General features: G+C 50.4%; 1 long non-coding RNA gene across 2 annotated transcripts in view; it reads right to left on the bottom strand.

Annotated features, from left to right (window-relative positions):
• Positions 1–13,436, bottom strand: part of LOC129641141 (uncharacterized) — a 115,038-nt gene extending 101,602 nt beyond the window's left edge. The window contains exon 1 of one of the 2 annotated variants that reach the window (XR_008709105.1): positions 13,101–13,436. This is a non-coding gene — a long non-coding RNA (uncharacterized LOC129641141). The remainder of the gene's footprint in view (positions 1–13,100) is intronic. The other variant, XR_008709106.1, reaches the window with a different exon arrangement.
• Positions 13,437–17,686: the final 4,250 nt, after the last annotated feature.

The raw sequence follows: 17,686 nt of genomic DNA, 5'->3' as shown, positions 1-17,686 counted from the left end.
GAACTAGTCAATATGAAATATCTAGTGTTTTTGGTTTTGCTCCTCCACTATAGATATGTCTAAGAGTCAACAACATTAAGCACAACATGTTCATAGTGCCTAGGTTTCCTTTGAGGTAAAAATTGCTCTATTGTCATATCTCTCACAAGCCTGTCAGCAAGAAAGTACCTGGAAACGACAACAACAAAAGTAAAAAATGTAAATGTGATATGAGCTTTTAGACAAACCCTTAACAATAATTATACTCCAAAATATCTGCCTCTCATAGTCTTGATTGAAGGCAGAGGAGAAGGGGACGACATAGGATAAGATGTTTGGATGGCTTCACTGACTCGATGGACATGAGTTTGAGCAAGCCCCTGGAGTTGCTGAGGGACTCGGAAGCCTGGCATCCTGCAGGCCACCGGGTCCCAAAGAGTCAGACACGTCTGAGCAACTGAACTGAACTGAACTGAAAAACGTTTCTCCAGGTGTTTTGGTTCCCCGAGTTTCTATCCTTGTGCTAAACTAAGTGACGACAGTGTATTTCATAGCTAGGTCATTTCCAAAGTAATGAAAGTTCTGAAAGGACCTCCCTTTTACACAGAAACAAAAGAGATTTTTGACTCTCCATGAATCTTGTCTGGCACCATCCTGACATGTTAAATGTAAGAAAGCAATTGTTTTGTTTTGTTTTGTTCTATTCTTGGGGGTGGGGGAAGGGAGTGCGCTATATCGAACGCCAATATAAAAGTCAGTTCTTGGTTGCTGAAGTGAAATGTATGACTTGTTTTTATAAGAAGGTATGTGGAATGCATTGACACTTGAGGAAGGAAAACGAAGTAGTTCTGTCTTACAGGTGGAAGTTTCAGGATGGGAGAAGCAAAGGAATGGGTACAGAATGGGATAAGGAGGTTGTAGCGAAAGTGGACCCCCAGAAAAGGGTTCTGTGCCTAGCAGAAGTTTTCTTGAGATGTGGAACTGCCTTTGCTAATGGAGTTTCAGTTTCTTTACCTCTTAAGTGATGTCTTCTAGGTTGACCTAGAACAGAAATCTTTGGTTAGCTTTGGCTAAGTGGAGAAGTAGTGTTTCACGGTGACATATGTGATCCTACCTGACTGTTCGCAACCCTTTTGATATCGATGCACTGCTTCTGCTGCTGCTGCTGCTGCCGCCGCCGCAGCCGCTGCTAATTCGTTTCAGGCGTGTCCGACTCTGTGCGACCTCGTAGACGGCAGCCCACCAGGTCCCGCAGTCCCTGGGTTTCTCTAGGCAAGAACACTGGAGTGGGTTGCCATTTCCTCCTCCCATGCATGAAAGTGAAAATGAACGTGAAGTCGCTCAGTGGTGTCCGACTCTTAGCGACCCCATGGACTGCAGCCTACCAGGCTCCTCTGTCCGTGGGATTTTCCACGCAAGAGTACTGGAGTGGGGTGCCATTGCCTTCTCCCATATCTATGCACAAGCCTGCCTAAATAATTGACTTCTAGCTAGCTTTGGGATGCCAATGACCATCCACCCTTACCAGGCAACAGAGAAGAGAAAACACTTACCACAGGAGGTCCTGGTAAGCAACAAGGAACTAACAAGCTCCCTCCAAGCAGGATTCTGCAGAGGTCAACAAGAGGTCAGTAAGAGATGGCAGACTGCAGTCCAGAGGTCCTAGCGACTTCCATCTTGCAGCAGAGACCCAGCATAGTCCAAACGAATTCAATGTTGCAAAAAATAAGGACAGAAGTCTTTGAGCACATGACTGAGTTTAGGGGTGAGGTAGTACATGTATGTGCCTGGAAAATCTTAACTATGAGAAAGGAAAGAAATTAAAGAAACTATCAAGCTGTCCAAACTGATAAAAGCGAATGATTACACAGTTTTCTCTGTATACATTAGCAGATAATAATCTGAAAAGGAATTTTAAAAAATTCCCTTTCAATAATGTCAACATGAATACAACACTTTGCCATGTATTAACGATGATGACAAGACTGGCACACTGGAAATTATACACCCTGGCTGAAAACTATCCTGAATACATGGACAGATATTCCATAATGATGGAAAGACTTAAGATGGCAATCACATGGAATGCATCTTCAATCTGAAATAAATATTCGATATGGTTTGATCGCTCAGAGCTTTTGTGTCATCAATTGTTATTAAAGTATAAAAGAGATAGAGAAAGCTGCTGACTTAGTCTTGAGGCTGGATGTACACCCTGCTGGGTTCTAGCCAGGTATTCTACAGGCACTAGCAGTCAGCTAAGGAAAGAAAGGCACTGTCTCAGGTAATTGCAGCAGGCCCCTCCCCCACGATATGCCTTGAGATAACATTGGCAGCAGGTGAGTCATCCCGGGCCAAAATTTGATAGACCTGAATCTTGAAGAAAGGCAGTATTCAAGGCAAATATATCATTTCCTTAATATAGATAAGGAGAACAAGCTAGGAGGAAAACATACTGTTTTTTTCAAGTTGCTTCTGAGCCTTTTGGGGGGACCGACCTGAAGCCAGAGTCTAGCGGAAATACATAGGATATTTATATCACTTAAGACAAACATTTCCTCAGGAAAAAAAAAGCATTGCTTAGCTCAAGGTTTGTCTGCGAAATGCTTACACATCAGGAGATGGCTCGAGCTGGGTTTCCACACACAAGAACATGCATGCAAAGGACAAGCCTGCACAGCCAATCTGCCCCACCCCACAGCAAGCAGCATTTCCAAGTGACCTCCTTAGGCCTTCCCCAAACTACAGGGGCACCTCTGGGTTTCCTGTTTCCCTCACTTCAAACACTTTTCTTAAAAAAAAAAAAATATCCCGCACACTTCTTGATAAATGCCACAGTGGAAGGAAAAAGGCCTTCAATATTAGGAACTCCATTTGAAAAACACTTGTAGCTTGGTTTTGTTTTAATTACACCACCACATAATTTAAACTTTTTACACGTTCTAATTATTCAGTTCCAAAACACCAAACTTTTCTTCCACAGGGTCCCCATGAAAAGGCCCACGCAGCAGGACAGCCACAGATTCTGACATGAAAGTGCAGCAAGGTACCCTCCCCCCTTCTTTGCTGCCTGGGCGGCCACCAGGGTTTGAAATCCATGCACCCTACTAAGTTTCTAGGGTGCAATTCGTGGACCCTTCCCTTTCCCATCCCAGCAGGTGCTCCAGGGCCCGCTGGCCTACAAAGTGCCAGAAGCAGGGCTGGGCCAGCCAGCCAAGATTCAGGGTTCTGTCCCTTGGACTTCCAGCGGACCCTAGGCTGCTTGGGAAACCCGCGCAGACTCGGAGATTTTTCAGCAGAGGGGTGGAGCGGTAAAGGCCTTGACCCCAAAGGCGAGGCCTTTCTGCGACCGCCAGGTGGGGGAGCTCCGAGAACGTGCCAACAGAGGGCGGAATACGTGGTTCCCTGCTCCACGCAGTCCCAGTGCCCTGACCCGTGGTCCGCACCCCTCCGCTGCGCCCACTGGATGCCGATCCTTGGGGACCCAGGAGCGCACGAAATGGGCGTGCCCAGCCGCAATGGCGACCCCCGAGAGCACAACTGGGAAGCCCTCCCCCACCCCCGCCAGGAGCCGACCCCAGCCGAGACCGGACCCCGCCCCGCGCCGCCCGGGTTCGCCCCGCCCCTGCCGCTCTCCCTGAGGCTTCCTAGCCGCAGTGGAGACCCCCGGGAGCACAACTGGGACCAAACCCCCACCCACAGCCATCGGAATCTCGACCCGCGAAGCCCGGGTTTACCCCGCCCAGGGTGCGCTCCCGGGGCATTTCCAGCCGCAGTGGCCACCTCCGAGAGCACAACTGGGAAGCCCTGCCCCACCCCCGCCAGGAGCCGACCCCTGCCCCGCGCCGCCCGGGTTCGCCCCGCCCCTGCCGCGCTCCCGGTGCCTTCCCAGCCGCACTGAGGACCCCCGAGCGCACAACTGAGACCGCCCCCCACCCCCTCCCGACCGGAACCCCGACCCGCGCCGCCAGGGTTCGACCCACACCTGTCCCGGCACGCTGCCCACCTTCACCGGGGGCTCCCGGTGAGCCCCGCGCCCACTCCAGGTTCCAGGAGAGGCTCTGGCTACTGCCGCCAGTTCAAACACGAGGACAATACATCCACCCCACAGGGACAATGCAAGCTGTCTATGATTTAGGGATCAAACGAGGACTACAGAAAGGCAAGGTGACCTGACCTAGGAGGGCCATGAGAGTCTATAGAACCAGACAAAGTTGGTTACCAAGGAAACTTTTTTCCTTGGAACCGGGAAACCTGCTTCTTTGCATATGCAATGACCAACAATTAGCTTGTTACCCAAGCCTGCCTCGCTGCCACCCCCACCGCCACCCCCATCCCCCACTCCCCAGGAGACCGGCTCAAAGAAATATTTTAAATCTCAGGCAGAAAACTGGAAGATGTCTTGTCTGTCTCTCTGGATTTAGGTATGTGTCAGTGTGAGCCTTGTGGTTTTTGATAATATTGCTCAAGTTCTGAGTTCTGATTTCAATGGTCTCAAGACAAGGCAGCCCTTCCAAATCAAACTGCTGGAAATACAAGAAAACATTGACCTAAATGAACGTCCGAGTCCCGTGAACTGGGAACTAGTCAATATGAAATATCTAGTGTTTTTGGTTTTGCTCCTCCACTATAGATATGTCTAAGAGTCAACAACATTAAGCACAACATGTTCATAGTGCCTAGGTTTCCTTTGAGGTAAAAATTGCTCTATTGTCATATCTCTCACAAGCCTGTCAGCAAGAAAGTACCTGGAAACGACAACAACAAAAGTAAAAAATGTAAATGTGATATGAGCTTTTAGACAAACCCTTAACAATAATTATACTCCAAAATATCTGCCTCTCATAGTCTTGATTGAAGGCAGAGGAGAAGGGGACGACATAGGATAAGATGTTTGGATGGCTTCACTGACTCGATGGACATGAGTTTGAGCAAGCCCCTGGAGTTGCTGAGGGACTCGGAAGCCTGGCATCCTGCAGGCCACCGGGTCCCAAAGAGTCAGACACGTCTGAGCAACTGAACTGAACTGAACTGAAAAACGTTTCTCCAGGTGTTTTGGTTCCCCGAGTTTCTATCCTTGTGCTAAACTAAGTGACGACAGTGTATTTCATAGCTAGGTCATTTCCAAAGTAATGAAAGTTCTGAAAGGACCTCCCTTTTACACAGAAACAAAAGAGATTTTTGACTCTCCATGAATCTTGTCTGGCACCATCCTGACATGTTAAATGTAAGAAAGCAATTGTTTTGTTTTGTTTTGTTCTATTCTTGGGGGTGGGGGAAGGGAGTGCGCTATATCGAACGCCAATATAAAAGTCAGTTCTTGGTTGCTGAAGTGAAATGTATGACTTGTTTTTATAAGAAGGTATGTGGAATGCATTGACACTTGAGGAAGGAAAACGAAGTAGTTCTGTCTTACAGGTGGAAGTTTCAGGATGGGAGAAGCAAAGGAATGGGTACAGAATGGGATAAGGAGGTTGTAGCGAAAGTGGACCCCCAGAAAAGGGTTCTGTGCCTAGCAGAAGTTTTCTTGAGATGTGGAACTGCCTTTGCTAATGGAGTTTCAGTTTCTTTACCTCTTAAGTGATGTCTTCTAGGTTGACCTAGAACAGAAATCTTTGGTTAGCTTTGGCTAAGTGGAGAAGTAGTGTTTCACGGTGACATATGTGATCCTACCTGACTGTTCGCAACCCTTTTGATATCGATGCACTGCTTCTGCTGCTGCTGCTGCTGCCGCCGCCGCAGCCGCTGCTAATTCGTTTCAGGCGTGTCCGACTCTGTGCGACCTCGTAGACGGCAGCCCACCAGGTCCCGCAGTCCCTGGGTTTCTCTAGGCAAGAACACTGGAGTGGGTTGCCATTTCCTCCTCCCATGCATGAAAGTGAAAATGAACGTGAAGTCGCTCAGTGGTGTCCGACTCTTAGCGACCCCATGGACTGCAGCCTACCAGGCTCCTCTGTCCGTGGGATTTTCCACGCAAGAGTACTGGAGTGGGGTGCCATTGCCTTCTCCCATATCTATGCACAAGCCTGCCTAAATAATTGACTTCTAGCTAGCTTTGGGATGCCAATGACCATCCACCCTTACCAGGCAACAGAGAAGAGAAAACACTTACCACAGGAGGTCCTGGTAAGCAACAAGGAACTAACAAGCTCCCTCCAAGCAGGATTCTGCAGAGGTCAACAAGAGGTCAGTAAGAGATGGCAGACTGCAGTCCAGAGGTCCTAGCGACTTCCATCTTGCAGCAGAGACCCAGCATAGTCCAAACGAATTCAATGTTGCAAAAAATAAGGACAGAAGTCTTTGAGCACATGACTGAGTTTAGGGGTGAGGTAGTACATGTATGTGCCTGGAAAATCTTAACTATGAGAAAGGAAAGAAATTAAAGAAACTATCAAGCTGTCCAAACTGATAAAAGCGAATGATTACACAGTTTTCTCTGTATACATTAGCAGATAATAATCTGAAAAGGAATTTTAAAAAATTCCCTTTCAATAATGTCAACATGAATACAACACTTTGCCATGTATTAACGATGATGACAAGACTGGCACACTGGAAATTATACACCCTGGCTGAAAACTATCCTGAATACATGGACAGATATTCCATAATGATGGAAAGACTTAAGATGGCAATCACATGGAATGCATCTTCAATCTGAAATAAATATTCGATATGGTTTGATCGCTCAGAGCTTTTGTGTCATCAATTGTTATTAAAGTATAAAAGAGATAGAGAAAGCTGCTGACTTAGTCTTGAGGCTGGATGTACACCCTGCTGGGTTCTAGCCAGGTATTCTACAGGCACTAGCAGTCAGCTAAGGAAAGAAAGGCACTGTCTCAGGTAATTGCAGCAGGCCCCTCCCCCACGATATGCCTTGAGATAACATTGGCAGCAGGTGAGTCATCCCGGGCCAAAATTTGATAGACCTGAATCTTGAAGAAAGGCAGTATTCAAGGCAAATATATCATTTCCTTAATATAGATAAGGAGAACAAGCTAGGAGGAAAACATACTGTTTTTTTCAAGTTGCTTCTGAGCCTTTTGGGGGGACCGACCTGAAGCCAGAGTCTAGCGGAAATACATAGGATATTTATATCACTTAAGACAAACATTTCCTCAGGAAAAAAAAAGCATTGCTTAGCTCAAGGTTTGTCTGCGAAATGCTTACACATCAGGAGATGGCTCGAGCTGGGTTTCCACACACAAGAACATGCATGCAAAGGACAAGCCTGCACAGCCAATCTGCCCCACCCCACAGCAAGCAGCATTTCCAAGTGACCTCCTTAGGCCTTCCCCAAACTACAGGGGCACCTCTGGGTTTCCTGTTTCCCTCACTTCAAACACTTTTCTTAAAAAAAAAAAAATATCCCGCACACTTCTTGATAAATGCCACAGTGGAAGGAAAAAGGCCTTCAATATTAGGAACTCCATTTGAAAAACACTTGTAGCTTGGTTTTGTTTTAATTACACCACCACATAATTTAAACTTTTTACACGTTCTAATTATTCAGTTCCAAAACACCAAACTTTTCTTCCACAGGGTCCCCATGAAAAGGCCCACGCAGCAGGACAGCCACAGATTCTGACATGAAAGTGCAGCAAGGTACCCTCCCCCCTTCTTTGCTGCCTGGGCGGCCACCAGGGTTTGAAATCCATGCACCCTACTAAGTTTCTAGGGTGCAATTCGTGGACCCTTCCCTTTCCCATCCCAGCAGGTGCTCCAGGGCCCGCTGGCCTACAAAGTGCCAGAAGCAGGGCTGGGCCAGCCAGCCAAGATTCAGGGTTCTGTCCCTTGGACTTCCAGCGGACCCTAGGCTGCTTGGGAAACCCGCGCAGACTCGGAGATTTTTCAGCAGAGGGGTGGAGCGGTAAAGGCCTTGACCCCAAAGGCGAGGCCTTTCTGCGACCGCCAGGTGGGGGAGCTCCGAGAACGTGCCAACAGAGGGCGGAATACGTGGTTCCCTGCTCCACGCAGTCCCAGTGCCCTGACCCGTGGTCCGCACCCCTCCGCTGCGCCCACTGGATGCCGATCCTTGGGGACCCAGGAGCGCACGAAATGGGCGTGCCCAGCCGCAATGGCGACCCCCGAGAGCACAACTGGGAAGCCCTCCCCCACCCCCGCCAGGAGCCGACCCCAGCCGAGACCGGACCCCGCCCCGCGCCGCCCGGGTTCGCCCCGCCCCTGCCGCTCTCCCTGAGGCTTCCTAGCCGCAGTGGAGACCCCCGGGAGCACAACTGGGACCAAACCCCCACCCACAGCCATCGGAATCTCGACCCGCGAAGCCCGGGTTTACCCCGCCCAGGGTGCGCTCCCGGGGCATTTCCAGCCGCAGTGGCCACCTCCGAGAGCACAACTGGGAAGCCCTGCCCCACCCCCGCCAGGAGCCGACCCCTGCCCCGCGCCGCCCGGGTTCGCCCCGCCCCTGCCGCGCTCCCGGTGCCTTCCCAGCCGCACTGAGGACCCCCGAGCGCACAACTGAGACCGCCCCCCACCCCCTCCCGACCGGAACCCCGACCCGCGCCGCCAGGGTTCGACCCACACCTGTCCCGGCACGCTGCCCACCTTCACCGGGGGCTCCCGGTGAGCCCCGCGCCCACTCCAGGTTCCAGGAGAGGCTCTGGCTACTGCCGCCAGTTCAAACACGAGGACAATACATCCACCCCACAGGGACAATGCAAGCTGTCTATGATTTAGGGATCAAACGAGGACTACAGAAAGGCAAGGTGACCTGACCTAGGAGGGCCATGAGAGTCTATAGAACCAGACAAAGTTGGTTACCAAGGAAACTTTTTTCCTTGGAACCGGGAAACCTGCTTCTTTGCATATGCAATGACCAACAATTAGCTTGTTACCCAAGCCTGCCTCGCTGCCACCCCCACCGCCACCCCCATCCCCCACTCCCCAGGAGACCGGCTCAAAGAAATATTTTAAATCTCAGGCAGAAAACTGGAAGATGTCTTGTCTGTCTCTCTGGATTTAGGTATGTGTCAGTGTGAGCCTTGTGGTTTTTGATAATATTGCTCAAGTTCTGAGTTCTGATTTCAATGGTCTCAAGACAAGGCAGCCCTTCCAAATCAAACTGCTGGAAATACAAGAAAACATTGACCTAAATGAACGTCCGAGTCCCGTGAACTGGGAACTAGTCAATATGAAATATCTAGTGTTTTTGGTTTTGCTCCTCCACTATAGATATGTCTAAGAGTCAACAACATTAAGCACAACATGTTCATAGTGCCTAGGTTTCCTTTGAGGTAAAAATTGCTCTATTGTCATATCTCTCACAAGCCTGTCAGCAAGAAAGTACCTGGAAACGACAACAACAAAAGTAAAAAATGTAAATGTGATATGAGCTTTTAGACAAACCCTTAACAATAATTATACTCCAAAATATCTGCCTCTCATAGTCTTGATTGAAGGCAGAGGAGAAGGGGACGACATAGGATAAGATGTTTGGATGGCTTCACTGACTCGATGGACATGAGTTTGAGCAAGCCCCTGGAGTTGCTGAGGGACTCGGAAGCCTGGCATCCTGCAGGCCACCGGGTCCCAAAGAGTCAGACACGTCTGAGCAACTGAACTGAACTGAACTGAAAAACGTTTCTCCAGGTGTTTTGGTTCCCCGAGTTTCTATCCTTGTGCTAAACTAAGTGACGACAGTGTATTTCATAGCTAGGTCATTTCCAAAGTAATGAAAGTTCTGAAAGGACCTCCCTTTTACACAGAAACAAAAGAGATTTTTGACTCTCCATGAATCTTGTCTGGCACCATCCTGACATGTTAAATGTAAGAAAGCAATTGTTTTGTTTTGTTTTGTTCTATTCTTGGGGGTGGGGGAAGGGAGTGCGCTATATCGAACGCCAATATAAAAGTCAGTTCTTGGTTGCTGAAGTGAAATGTATGACTTGTTTTTATAAGAAGGTATGTGGAATGCATTGACACTTGAGGAAGGAAAACGAAGTAGTTCTGTCTTACAGGTGGAAGTTTCAGGATGGGAGAAGCAAAGGAATGGGTACAGAATGGGATAAGGAGGTTGTAGCGAAAGTGGACCCCCAGAAAAGGGTTCTGTGCCTAGCAGAAGTTTTCTTGAGATGTGGAACTGCCTTTGCTAATGGAGTTTCAGTTTCTTTACCTCTTAAGTGATGTCTTCTAGGTTGACCTAGAACAGAAATCTTTGGTTAGCTTTGGCTAAGTGGAGAAGTAGTGTTTCACGGTGACATATGTGATCCTACCTGACTGTTCGCAACCCTCTTGATATCGATGCACTGCTTCTGCTGCTGCTGCTGCTGCCGCCGCCGCAGCCGCTGCTAATTCGTTTCAGGCGTGTCCGACTCTGTGCGACCTCGTAGACGGCAGCCCACCAGGTCCCGCAGTCCCTGGGTTTCTCTAGGCAAGAACACTGGAGTGGGTTGCCATTTCCTCCTCCCATGCATGAAAGTGAAAATGAACGTGAAGTCGCTCAGTGGTGTCCGACTCTTAGCGACCCCATGGACTGCAGCCTACCAGGCTCCTCTGTCCGTGGGATTTTCCACGCAAGAGTACTGGAGTGGGGTGCCATTGCCTTCTCCCATATCTATGCACAAGCCTGCCTAAATAATTGACTTCTAGCTAGCTTTGGGATGCCAATGACCATCCACCCTTACCAGGCAACAGAGAAGAGAAAACACTTACCACAGGAGGTCCTGGTAAGCAACAAGGAACTAACAAGCTCCCTCCAAGCAGGATTCTGCAGAGGTCAACAAGAGGTCAGTAAGAGATGGCAGACTGCAGTCCAGAGGTCCTAGCGACTTCCATCTTGCAGCAGAGACCCAGCATAGTCCAAACGAATTCAATGTTGCAAAAAATAAGGACAGAAGTCTTTGAGCACATGACTGAGTTTAGGGGTGAGGTAGTACATGTATGTGCCTGGAAAATCTTAACTATGAGAAAGGAAAGAAATTAAAGAAACTATCAAGCTGTCCAAACTGATAAAAGCGAATGATTACACAGTTTTCTCTGTATACATTAGCAGATAATAATCTGAAAAGGAATTTTAAAAAATTCCCTTTCAATAATGTCAACATGAATACAACACTTTGCCATGTATTAACGATGATGACAAGACTGGCACACTGGAAATTATACACCCTGGCTGAAAACTATCCTGAATACATGGACAGATATTCCATAATGATGGAAAGACTTAAGATGGCAATCACATGGAATGCATCTTCAATCTGAAATAAATATTCGATATGGTTTGATCGCTCAGAGCTTTTGTGTCATCAATTGTTATTAAAGTATAAAAGAGATAGAGAAAGCTGCTGACTTAGTCTTGAGGCTGGATGTACACCCTGCTGGGTTCTAGCCAGGTATTCTACAGGCACTAGCAGTCAGCTAAGGAAAGAAAGGCACTGTCTCAGGTAATTGCAGCAGGCCCCTCCCCCACGATATGCCTTGAGATAACATTGGCAGCAGGTGAGTCATCCCGGGCCAAAATTTGATAGACCTGAATCTTGAAGAAAGGCAGTATTCAAGGCAAATATATCATTTCCTTAATATAGATAAGGAGAACAAGCTAGGAGGAAAACATACTGTTTTTTTCAAGTTGCTTCTGAGCCTTTTGGGGGGACCGACCTGAAGCCAGAGTCTAGCGGAAATACATAGGATATTTATATCACTTAAGACAAACATTTCCTCAGGAAAAAAAAAAGCATTGCTTAGCTCAAGGTTTGTCTGCGAAATGCTTACACATCAGGAGATGGCTCGAGCTGGGTTTCCACACACAAGAACATGCATGCAAAGGACAAGCCTGCACAGCCAATCTGCCCCACCCCACAGCAAGCAGCATTTCCAAGTGACCTCCTTAGGCCTTCCCCAAACTACAGGGGCACCTCTGGGTTTCCTGTTTCCCTCACTTCAAACACTTTTCTTAAAAAAAAAAAAAATATCCCGCACACTTCTTGATAAATGCCACAGTGGAAGGAAAAAGGCCTTCAATATTAGGAACTCCATTTGAAAAACACTTGTAGCTTGGTTTTGTTTTAATTACACCACCACATAATTTAAACTTTTTACACGTTCTAATTATTCAGTTCCAAAACACCAAACTTTTCTTCCACAGGGTCCCCATGAAAAGGCCCACGCAGCAGGACAGCCACAGATTCTGACATGAAAGTGCAGCAAGGTACCCTCCCCCCTTCTTTGCTGCCTGGGCGGCCACCAGGGTTTGAAATCCATGCACCCTACTAAGTTTCTAGGGTGCAATCCGTGGACCTTTCGCTTTCCCATCCCAGTAGGTGCTCAAGGGCCCGCTGGCCTACAAAGTGCCAGAAGCAGGGCTGGGCCAGCCGGCCAGAGTTCAGGGTTCTGTCCCTTGGACTTCTAGCGGACACTAGGCTGCTTGGGAAACCCGGGCGGACTCGGAGATTTTTCAGCAAAGGGGTGGAGCGGTAAAGGCCTTGACCCCAAAGGTGAGGCCTTTCTGCGACCGCCAGGTTGGGGAGCTCCGAGAATGTACCAACAGACGGCGGAATACGTGGTTCCCTGCTCCACGCAGTCCCAGTGCCCTTACCAGTGGTCCGCAGCCCTGCGCTGCACCCACGGGATGGCGATCCTTGGGGACCCAGGAGCGGACGAAATGGGTGTTCCCAGCCTCAGTGGAGACCCCTGAGAGCACAACTGGGAAGCCCTCCCTATCCCCGCCAAGAGCCAATCCCGCCACAACCGGACCCCCTCCCCTCGCGCCAGGGTTCGCCCCGCCCCTGCCGCGCTCCCGGCGCGTTCCCAGCCGCAGTGGCGACCCCCGGGAGCACAACTGGGACCGACCCCCACCTACAGCCATCGTAATCTCCACCCGCGCAGCCGGAGTTTACCCCGCCCCGGTGCGGTCCCCGCGCGTTTCCAGCCGCAGTGGCCACTTCCGAGAGCACTACTGGGACTGCTTCCCACCCCCTCCTGACCGGAAACCCGCCCCGCGCCGCCCTGTTTCGCCCCGCCCCTGCCTCGCTCCCGGTACATTTCCAGCCGCAGTGGGGACCCCGGAGAGCACAACTGGGACCGCTTCCCACCCCCTCCTGACCGGAAACCCGCCCCGCGCCGCCCTGTTTCGCCCCGCCCCTGCCACGCTCCCGGTACCTTACCAATTTCTAGCGTTCACGCCCGGATAGGAGCAGGATGTAGGAGTGTGGGAGATGTGTCTGGAGCCTGACAGCCTCAGCTGCGCTCTGGCCTGCCCTTTGGACCTAGGAGCCAGGCCAACTTGCAGAGGGCTTATTGCCCTATTGTATGCAAACTACCAAGGCCTACCGCAAGGAGAGCTCTGTCGGAGGGAAGGGAAGTGCCCCAGGCTGCGTTCCCAAGCTGTTGCTAGGCAACCCAGACTCAGCGCTAAACGGAGGGAATCAGGGTCCTAGTGCCCCAGTCTTGGGGAGGGAGCTCCACAGCCAGAGTGTTCCTCCGTTTGTGCCCAGAAAGCGCCTGCCAGACTGGGCTTCCCTGGAGCTCTGTTGCAGAGCAGAGACGTGTGGATGTGTTTTGGGGCCTTGACTTGTGCGTTTGGGCTCCCTAGCACAGCCCCAGCGTAGGGGAACCAGCCCCTTAGCAAAGAGCTCCAGGCAGTGCTTTGTGCCCAGGCCTGGATGCCCAGTCCCAGCACGCGAGAGAGATGAGTTAGGCCGTTGGCGGGTTCTTGCAAGCCTGTATTGGAAAGGACCGAATGAGCTTCACACCGGCGGAGCTGCAGATCTGTGCCCAGGCGCGATAGGACAGAGCCCCTGTCGAGATGCTGCTCTGCCTGAGCGAGCCTCGCCAAGCCCTTCCCAGCTTCTAGCTTTCGCGCAGGGGAAGGAACAGACTGCGGAAGTGGGGGAGACGTGACTGGCGGGCGCCTCACTGGCCTCAGCTCCGCTCTTCCCTTCCCTTTGCACCTATGATCCATGCCTCCTTGCAGAGGGCTTAGGTCCCGAAGGAGAGCTCTGTCAGAGGGAAGGGAAGCGCCCCAGGCTGCATTCCCAGCTGTTGCTTAGCTGCCCAGACTCAGCGCTGCACAGGGGGAATCAGGCTCTCTGTGCCCCTATGTTGGGCATGCAGCTTCACACACAGGTGTGTCTCCGTAGGAATCAAGAAAGTTCCTGACAGAGTGAGGTTCACTAGAGCTATACTAAAGAGCAAAGACTTGTCCATGTGGTCTTGCCTTCTCCTGTGCGTTTGGGTCTCCGGGCTCGCCCCCAGCTCCGTGGAAACAACCCCTGAGAAAATATCTTCAAAATCTGCTTTTCCCAGTGTCTGGGAACTGGGGTTCGTAGGAGGAGAGAAAAGCACGCCTCCATCGGGAACGAAAGGCAGCCAACCTGCCTGTGATTTGAAGCCTCTATTTGGAAGGAATGGGTTAGCTTCTCCTAAAGGAGACCTCCAGATCTGCTCAGAAGTCGGTAATTCCAGAGGCAGGGTGCTGGTTCCTGATTGCCCTTTGCTAGCCTTGCAAAGACATTCCTAGGTTTAGAGTTATTTTCCATGAAGGAGCAGGCTTCGGGAATGTGTCAGACGGGACTGGCTCCTTATTGGCCTCAGCTCAGCTATTGCCTTTCCATTCAAACTAGGACAAGGGCCTACTTTATGAAGGGTAAGGGTCTTCTTCTTTGCCAACTGCCAAGGGCTACAGCAATGAGACCTCTATCAAGGCGAGGGAAGCCTAAGAGGATGGATTCTCAAGCAGGTGCTTAGCCACAAAGCATCAGCACCCTACGGAGAGAATCAAGCTCCCTGTGCCCCAATGTTGGGAGTGTAGCTTCACACACAGAGTTGTCTCTATAGGAGCCAAGAATGTTCCTGAGAGATTAGGTTCACTAAACCTCTCCTACAGAGCATTGACCTGTCCATGTGGTTTTGCCTTCCCCTGTGAGTTGGGTCCCCGAGGTCCGCCACACATCCGGGGAAACTGTGCCTGAGAAAAGATCTCCAGGAACCGCTTCACTGAGGCTGGGAAACGCTGTTCACAGGAAGTAAGGCAAGCGAATCTCCTGCAGAGAAAAAGAGGCCTTACAGTCCCTGGAGGAGCAGGCTGCCAGAGTGTGTGAAACCTGACTGCTGCCTTACTGGCCTCAGCTCCGCCATTGCCTGTTCATCCGAGCTAGGACCCAGGCCTACTTGGAGAAGCGTTTGGGTGCGGATTTCTACAAAGTGCCAAGGGCTATAGCAGTGAGAATTCTCTCAGCGGTAAGGGAGAGCATTGTATGGATTCTCAAGCTGTTTTCTGAACGACAGCATCAAAATGAAGAGAGAGAATCAGGCTCTCTGTCCCCCTATGTTAGGTATGCAGCTTCACACACAGAGGTGTCTCTATAGGAGCCAAGAATGTTCCTGAGAGATGAGGTTCACTAGAGGTCTGCTGCAGAGCATAGACGTCTCCATGTGGTCTTGCCTTCCCCTGTGGCTTTGGGTCTCCGGGCTCGGCCCCAGCTCCGTGGAAACAACCCCTGAGAAAATATCTTCAAGATCTACTTTTCCCAGAGGCTGGGAACTGGGGTTCATAGGAGGAGAGAAAAGCAAGCCTCCTTCGGGCACGAAAGGCAGCCAACCTGCCTGTGTTTTGAAGCCTCTATTTGGAAGGAATGGGTTAGCTTCTCCTAAAGGAGACCTCCAGATCTGCTCAGAAGTCGGTAATTCCAGAGGCAGGGTGCTGGTTCCTGACTGCCCTTTGCCAGCCTTGCAAAGACATTCCTAGATTCTAGAGTTATATTCCATGAAGGAGCAGGCATCAGGAATGTGTCAGACGGGACTGGCTCCTTATTGGCCTCAGCTCAGCTATTTCCTTTCCATTCAAACTAGGACAAGGGCCTACTTTATGAAGGGTAAGGGTCTTCTTCTTTGCCAACTGCCAAGGGCTACAGCAATGAGACCTCTATCAAGGCGAGGGAAGCCTAAGAGGATGGATTCTCAAGCAGGTGCTTTACTACAAAGCATCAGCACCCCACGGAGAGAATCAAGCTCCCTGTGCCCCAATGTTGGGAGTGTAGCTTCACACACAGAGTTGTCTCTATAGGAGCCAAGAATGTTCCTGAGAGATTAGGTTCACTAAACCTCTCCTACAGAGCATAGACCTGTCCATGTGGTTTTGCCTTCCCCTGTGAGTTGGGTCCCCGAGGTCCGCCACACATCCGGGGAAACTGTGCCTGAGAAAAGATCTCCAGGAACCGCTTCGCTGAGGCTGGGAAACGCTGTTCACAGGAAGTAAGGCAAGCGAATCTCCTGCAGAGAAAAAGAGGCCTTACAGTCCCTGGAGGAGCAGGCTGCCAGAGTGTGTGAAACCTGACTGCTGCCTTACTGGCCTCAGCTCCGCCATTGCCCGTTCATCCGAGCTAGGACCCAGGCCTACTTGGAGAAGCGTTTGGGTGCGGATTTCTACAAAGTGCCAAGGGCTATAGCAGTGAGAATTCTCTCAGCGGTAAGGGAGAGCATTATGTGGATTCTCAAGCTGTTTTCTGAATGACAGCACCAAAATGAAGAGAGAGAATCAGGCTCTCTGTGCCCCTATGTTAGTTACGCAGCTTCACACACAGAGGTGTCTCTATAGGAGCCAAGAATGTTCCTGAGAGATGAGGTTCACTAGAGGTTTGCTACAGAGCATAGACCTGTCCATATGGTTTTGCCTTGCCCTGTGAGTTGGGTCCCCGAGGTCCGCCCCAGCTCAGGGAAAGGAGCCCCTGAGAAAAGATCTCCTGGGACCGCTATTCCCCCAGGCTGGCAAACGCAGTTCACAGGAGGTAATGCAAGAGAGCCTCCTGCAGGGCACAACAGGCCTTACTGTCCCTGGACGATCAGGCTGCAAGAGTGTGTGAGACCTGACTGGTGCCTTACTGACCTCAGCTCCGCCATTGCATGTTCCTCCGAACTAGGACCCAGGCCTACTAGGAGAAGGGTTTGTGTATGGATTTCTAAATACTGCCAAGGGGTATAGCAATGAGAACTGTGTCACGGGTAAGGAAGGGCATTGTATGGATTTTCAAGCTGTTGTTTGAACGACAGCTTCAAAGCTGCATAGATAGAATCAGACTCTGTGTCTCCATGTTCGGTATACAGCTTCACAGACAGGGGTGTCTCCATAGGAAACAAGAACGTTCCTGACAGAGTGAGGTTCACTAGAGCTCTCCTAGAGAGCAAAGACTTGTCCATGTGGTTTTTCTTCCCCTGTGCGTTTGGGGCTCCAGGCTCGGCCCCAGCTCCGTGGAAACAAACCCTGAGAAAAGATCTTCAAGATCCGCTTTTCCCAGAGGCTGGGATGTGGGGTTCATAGGAGGCGGGAAAAGCAGGTCTCCTTCAGACAGCAAGAGGCAGCCAAGCGGCCTGCGTTTGGAAGCCCCTATTTGGAAGAATGGGTTAGCTTCTCCCAAAGGAGACCTCCAGATCTGCTCAGAAGTCGGTAATTCCAGAGGCAGTGTGCAGGGTCCTGACTGCCCTTTGCCAGACTTGCAAAGACATTCCTAGATTCTACCGTTATCTTCCTGAAGAAGCAGGCTTCAGGAATATGTCAGACTTGACTGGCGCCTTATTGGCCTCAGCTCAGCTATTGCCTTTCCATTCAAACTAGGACAAGGCCCTATTTTATGAAGGGTAAGGGTCTTCTTCTTTCCAAACTGCCGAGGGCTACAGCAATGAGACCTCCGTAAATGCGAGGGAAGTGTAAGCGGATGGATTCTCAAGAAGGTTCTTTGCCACCAAGCATCAGCAC

This window comes from Bubalus kerabau, unplaced genomic scaffold (genome assembly GCF_029407905.1).
Source record: "Bubalus kerabau isolate K-KA32 ecotype Philippines breed swamp buffalo unplaced genomic scaffold, PCC_UOA_SB_1v2 scaffold_77, whole genome shotgun sequence".
Taxonomy (NCBI): domain Eukaryota; kingdom Metazoa; phylum Chordata; class Mammalia; order Artiodactyla; family Bovidae; genus Bubalus; species Bubalus kerabau.
The sequence above is the reverse complement of the archived record's forward strand: the minus strand, read 5'-3'. Positions and strand labels throughout refer to the sequence as shown.